We start from the raw sequence: 6,432 nt of genomic DNA on the forward strand, positions 1-6,432 counted from the left end.
TCATCGCTGGTCATAAACTGTGAAGCAACACTTAAGTCTACGCAAGTTATTTTTCCACAGTCTCACTCTGGGCTACACTCCACATGACTTTTAGATGGTAATCTGAACCTTTAATCCTCACTGGCTCAGCCCTATGAGCTTCTGCTTTCACTGTCTTCAGGTTCTCTCAACCTGGTTTCAAAGTCTAAAATCACGAAGGAGTGAAGACAAGGATATGGTAGATTTAGAAACCTCACTGTAGCCTGTGATCTACTAATTGTTAGCACTGGATAGCAAAACTGTATTAGTTGGCTTCCACTGTGAATTTAACAACAGCAGTTTTACATGCGTGTGATGAAGATGAGACAGATCATTCAGAGTTACAGCCCAGGCCATGCAAGAGAGCTAGCAAACAGGTTTACCCTGGCAGGAACAAAACTGTGCTCAGTTAGTCAATCATCCCAACTATCCCATAAGCATGGACTGTGCTTAGCTGGTATTTATCAGAGAACAACCCACAGTGGGCAGGAGAAGAAAGGCTGAGAGGATCACAACTCCACCATGCCATCATGGTGCTGTACAAACAGCAACTGGAGCACTGAGAGCTATTTATGCTTTATTTATTATTAAAAGTCATTATTTCTAAAAAGCACCTCACACTCATGGTTTAAATACCAGAATCTGCTAATCAAAGTATTTAGTTCAAACACAGAAATTATTTTTTTAAAGTGCCACTTGGAGTAATCTGGTCTTCTCTTAAATTCTGAGCAGGATGAATACAGTTCAAGGCATAGTACTCAAGCAAGCTGCAGGCTGTGCACATATGAGAAATAAGCACAGTCTACACTGAAAGAGGAGAACTTCAACACAAGCCAGCATAGTTCTTCAGTACCTGGAGCGAATCCTCAGTCAGAAGGGACTGAAGAATGCTACATTATAGCATACATTAATATATAATGCATACATTATAGCAGCATATATATTAAGAGCTCCTTAAAACGTGGACAGCATGCCGCCTCTTGTGGCACCTTATGGACACCCCAGCTTGTCCACACTCTCCTACAACTGAAATGGTTAACGGCGATTAAAACTGTATTAGCAACGTAAGTCAGCAATTTTTTGAGAAAAAAACCCTTCTGAATACACAAGCTGAACCTCTGCTGAGCTTTAATGTAGCTCTGACTGAACGAACTAAATGATAAATCTAATTAAATTAAAAAGACCCAGCATGTTCAACTAGATTTGTCTTCGACGGATAAAGCTCATATAATTTTTGTATTTATGGGCACTGCAGATAAATACTTAGAGAAACGAAACACTATCACCTTAGGCTAACTTACATTTTAAACGATTTTTGTTTTTAACTTAACGGGTTCTCCCCCAGCCCGCGAAAACGGATGTAAACATTTCTCTGCTTCACGGACCGCCCGAAAATCTCCCATGCTGTTCCTTTACCTCCGCCCCCGTTCTGACGATCTGCCCGCGTTCTCCCGAACACGGCGTGGCCGGTCGGTGCCCTGCGGCTGGTCAGCGCCTGCAGCCGGCGCGGCTCCCGGCCCCTCCGCCCCGCGGGTCGTGCCCCCGAGCCGGGCGGGCAGCGGGGACGCGGACGGGGACGCGGACGGGGACGCGGACGGAGCCCCGGCAGCGCCGCCGCCTCCCCGCGCTCCAGACACGCCTTACGCCCCGAGATCCCCAAGAGCCGCTCCCGCCGAGCCGCCCCGCCCGGGCACCGCCGCCGCCGTCCCGCCTGACGCGGCTCCTGTACCTGAGGCTCGGCCCCGGCGGCGCGGCGCTCCCGCCGCGGCCACAGGAAGCGCGCCGGCGGCTCCGGGCGTGCCGGGGCTACGGGCGTGCCGGGCCGCGTAGTTCCTGGAGCGGCTGCGCCGAGGAAGCCGCCCAGGCGCTGCGGAGCGCAGGACTACGATTCCCAGGAAGCCGCGGGGCGGTGTAGCCGGGCCGCCAGGCGAGGGCCTCACCGTACGGACAAGCGGGAGCCGAGTGCCGGGAAGAAAAGATATGCACTTGCTGGTGTTGGCTGATGAGATGCCGATAACAAGTACAACAACAATAATAATAATAAACAACACCAAAAAGGAAAAACGAAACAAAGCAACACAAAACCCCTCCCCACACACTCATTTGCTTGCATGTTTTTGCGGTCAGTATAGTGACAAAATCCATCCATGATCCTTGCCAAAACAAACCGTGCTGGTCTTCACGTGACTGGCTACGGAGTGATCTATCCAAGGCGCCCTGACCTGCTCAGCGAGATGGTTCATACTGAGCAGAGCACACTAAACAACAGGGACAGCATGCCCGGCAATACATTTTAGAAATTCACTACTTTTAATCCTGGGTTGGTTTGTTTCTTTTTTCTTTTCTTTTCTTTTCTTTTCTTTTCTTTTCTTTTCTTTTCTTTTCTTTTCTTTTCTTTTCTTTTCTTTTCTTTTCTTTTCTTTTCTTTTCTTTTCTTCCTCTCTCTCTTTCTCTCTTTAATTTGGTACTACTTAAATCAAGTTCAGATAATCCTTTTCATAGTTGAAACCATGGTTAATATCAGAATCTAGGGGTATTTATAGTTCATGCTTGGAAAAACTGCTGAATTGCAAGAAAGCAGAGAGAGCTTCCCCATGTGACAATATTACAAAACAGGCTACACACAAATCACCACCCCCTGTACTTCCTGTTCAAGTAAAGTCTAAAACATCATGTATGGCTAGCAGCTGGACTGCAGGACTGTTCTGCAAGAAAACTGCTGTGTAATTGAATTTCAGACTGCTGACGGAAATGAGGCAGCAGAGACTTAACACTACTGATCATCCTGAAATCCAGCTGCACACATGCTCATTGGGACCAAACCTCTTACTTCTGTACCCAAGAAATTCATCATCATCTTTAGTATCTGATGTACTGTTAGAATCCAATTGTACATTGTGGGCTTTGGCCATTAGAAAATTTTGGTTGATGAGTCAAGCAGTCTGCCCAGCTGCTATCACAGGAACTTTAAATGCAATGCTAACACCATGTACTGGTGCTAGGAAAGTAAATTAAACTGAAACCCACAAAACTAGGTGTGTAAAGAACTGTTTTCTTCACCTTGCAAACTTCTGGTCTTGCTCTTGCAGGCTTGTCTTCTGTGTCCTATGCTGTGAAAGATTTGTATAAGTTAATACTATAGCAGATAGATTATCTGTGTTTCATTGCATTCTTGGTCACCCACTACAGTTCTTGAGTTATGCTTAGGAAAAGTGTTTTATTGTAAGAACTATAAACCTAGCAGAAGTAGATTCATCCTGCTCCCTCATGAAATCTGCTGCAACAGCTGACTTCACAAAAGGCTGTTCAGTCTCTGTCCTGCAGTGTTTGTGTTCTGGCTTTCTCTTCTGATGACACATTACCTCCTAGGCAGAGTGTCTCTTCCTACATGCTTGGACAGGAGAAAAATGGGAGCCTAAACTAATTTTGAAGCTCTTGGCAAATCTGTAAGACAAAGGAAGTATTAAATCCAGCTCCAAGAAATTTCCATCTTATGCTATGTTGAATCTTCTTTTTACTGCCTCAAGTCATACTTTGCTCTGCACTAGCAGTTATAATTGTAGTATGCACAAATTCATAAAATTGACACATTATTGTCGCAGACATTTCTTCATAGAAATCCTTTCTTTGGGATTTGTCCTTCTTCTGGGAAGCAAAGGGCCCCAGAAGAAGAATGTAAACAAATTGTTATCGGCTGTTGTGAGATGTGGCAGGTGATCCTGTGATTGGCTCATTTTGCATGTTTCCAACTAAGGGCCAATCAAAGGAGCAGCGCAGGGGAGATTCCTTGAACACAGAACTTTGTTATTCATTCTTTCTATTCTATTCTTAGCATAGCTGCCCTCTGCAACTTCTCTTCTTATTCTTTTTAGTATAGTTATAATGTATTATATATCTTATATCAATAAATCAAGCCTTCTGAACAAGGAACAAGATTCTCGTCCTTCTCTCACCACAGTGACCGTCTAAGGTCGCTGTAATACATTATGGTAAACTTCTCCATTGATTAAACAGAGCATGGTCACATAGGTAACAAACTTGGAAGGGTGTTGGATTTTGTCAGAGAAAACTTCAGGTTTTTTTTCTGAAATATACTGATAATACATCAGGATAGCATATAAGTTACAGATGTTTATATATAGCTTATATATATCTATGCTACACTCAAAATCTTGTTTGTTGGCAAAAAGAAAGTGTACCTCCTATTTAACTAAGGCAATAATTCGTTGAAATTAGTCTATGTGTCAGATTATTATTAGTCCAGAGCTGTTACACAGAAAGAAATAATAATGAGGTTTATGCACATATTTGCTTCTTTCCCCTGTTCTTGGTGCTAGGGTCACACTTCTGCAGCTGCTCTGGACCGTGAGGTTGCTGGTTTCTTTCTTGGGCAGTGGTTAAAGTAAAGGACTGCAGGTCCTTTACTTACTGCATGTTATCAGCATCTGGAGCTCATCTCTGAGAGGAATATGATGTTTACATTGCTGGTTTCTTCTTCCTCACTTTAAGGGGTTGCACTCACATTTGGGGTAAATTCTTACAAGTTTTTGTAAAATACTTCTATATGTTTCCCTGGTTAGCTGCAACTCCATTTTGTGTTTGAATGTAATACATAAGACGCTGTTTACATATGCTGGATAATACTTTGTTCTGGTTTTGCTCAAGCATATGACTCTGCTTGAGTAGGGCTGGTAGGGTAAAATTACCTCGAGGGTAATCTGTAAACATCTTGTGCAACTTGTACGCTGCCACCATTATTATTATTAGCAGACGTAGGGGGAAAAAATATTTAGCTCCCCAAAGAATCTTCTGAGATGAAGAAATTACTTATCATTACCATGTAATTTCTTGTGAGTCACAAAATGTCATAGTTCGGCTTCTCCTAGCATAGTGGAAAGTAATCTGGAGGCAGTAGAGAGTGATGTGCAAAGAGTCAAAGGAATAAGGAAAAAAAAAACTCTCCAAGTTTATCTACTAGTTAGAGGCTGTGACATCTGATTGTAGTTAAAATTAACTGAGATCTCCCACCAGGGATTACAGATCTGCTGCTATGACTGCATTCATAGTAGTTCCCCGTGTCTACTATTAAAATTATTAACTTAAACTGTATGGAATGCTGAACATGAAATTACACTGGCAAAGCTGAGGGAATGGTTCCTGTTCCTGGAAAGTAAGAGGAACAATTTTAAAGCTTTCAGTTTGGTTTAGATGTGTCAGAGTAGCACATCTGTCACTAACTATAAATTTGTCAGGGGAACAGACACACTGCTCTTTTTCTTTCTGGCCATCCAAAACAGAGCTCCAGTGTGATGCAAACAGGAGCCATTTTGGTTCATGAAGCAGTTCACTCTGCTTCCTTGTTTAGGAAAAAAGTAAAATGGTTACCACAGTGGGTGAAATTTCACTCATGAGCCTCCCTGCTAGTTTCAGATGCTGCTATGAGAACTTGTGAACAGTTCAACATACTTCCCGCAGAGATGGTCCCACTGCAGATTGTTTTTCCTGAAAGCTGGTAATTCCCAGCACTATGCACATTGTGTACACACACACACACACACACAAAATCTAGAGGCACAGATTTAACCTCACTGTGATACAGAGAAGCTGGTAATGTCTCTCACCTACTTTGCAACTCTGAGTCCCTGTCTTGATGCTCCTGAAAAATGAACAGCTGAAACGGGTAGGGCTTAACAGATGATGGCTAATGAGAGGATAACAAAAGCATTAGTTCAAAGACCACTTTCCAAAATTCCTCAACCGCTGCAGGAATTTGCTGATGATGTTCAAAGCACCTGCTAAACATTCAGATGTTCACGGCAGAAATACAGATCTGGTGTTACTTCTTTCTGCAACAAAAGGCATTAAAGTTCTTGAAGAGACACACCATTTTTCAAGTTGTTTTTCTGAAAGGAAAATCTGTTGAACGTGGTGGAGCAGGTTTTAATGTGTTTTACCGTGTTTATGAAATTACAGAGGGCATTCCTTAATGTTTTTATGAATAAGCATTCTATGTTATCTCACAGAGATAAAAAGATGTACAGAGAGAACAGATACTGCACTGGTAGCTTGGAAACCCAAGCTGCAGCACCAGACTACTTGCTATTGATTTTAGTAGATGAATTGAACCAACAGGAGTGCAATCCATATTCTCCTCTGCTTCAGCATCACGTCCTGAGCCAGAAATTCAGTTACCTTTCTTATCTCCTACAAGTCTGGTATAACAAAAAAGCAGTGGGAAAGAGGTATCGTTCTAAAGTTTGAGTTATCCGGGTGAGTTAATTTTGTTTTGTTTTTCCTGTCTTACACAACTTTTTTTTTTCCTTTATTTTTTAATTATTCCAGCAGAAGCACATGTTAGGTGTGACGCTAATGTTCGGAAAAGGCGTGGGCAGTGAAATGATCCCTGCGCCATCT

At 42.7% G+C, this 6,432-nt stretch overlaps 1 protein-coding gene across 2 annotated transcripts in view; it reads right to left on the reverse strand.

The window, feature by feature from the left end:
• The window catches only part of SLC38A9 (solute carrier family 38 member 9), a 45,394-nt gene extending 43,594 nt beyond the window's left edge, over window positions 1-1,800 (reverse strand). The window contains exon 1 of one of the 2 annotated variants that reach the window (XM_064736482.1): window positions 1,748-1,800. The gene's annotated coding sequence lies outside the window, so the exon portion shown is untranslated. Of the gene's footprint in view, window positions 1-1,434; window positions 1,706-1,747 lie in introns of those variants that run through there. The other variant, XM_064736481.1, reaches the window with a different exon arrangement.
• Between the last annotated feature and the right edge of the window lie 4,632 nt (window positions 1,801-6,432).

The sequence above is a fragment of the Zonotrichia leucophrys genome, chromosome Z (assembly GCF_028769735.1).
Source record: "Zonotrichia leucophrys gambelii isolate GWCS_2022_RI chromosome Z, RI_Zleu_2.0, whole genome shotgun sequence".
Taxonomy (NCBI): domain Eukaryota; kingdom Metazoa; phylum Chordata; class Aves; order Passeriformes; family Passerellidae; genus Zonotrichia; species Zonotrichia leucophrys.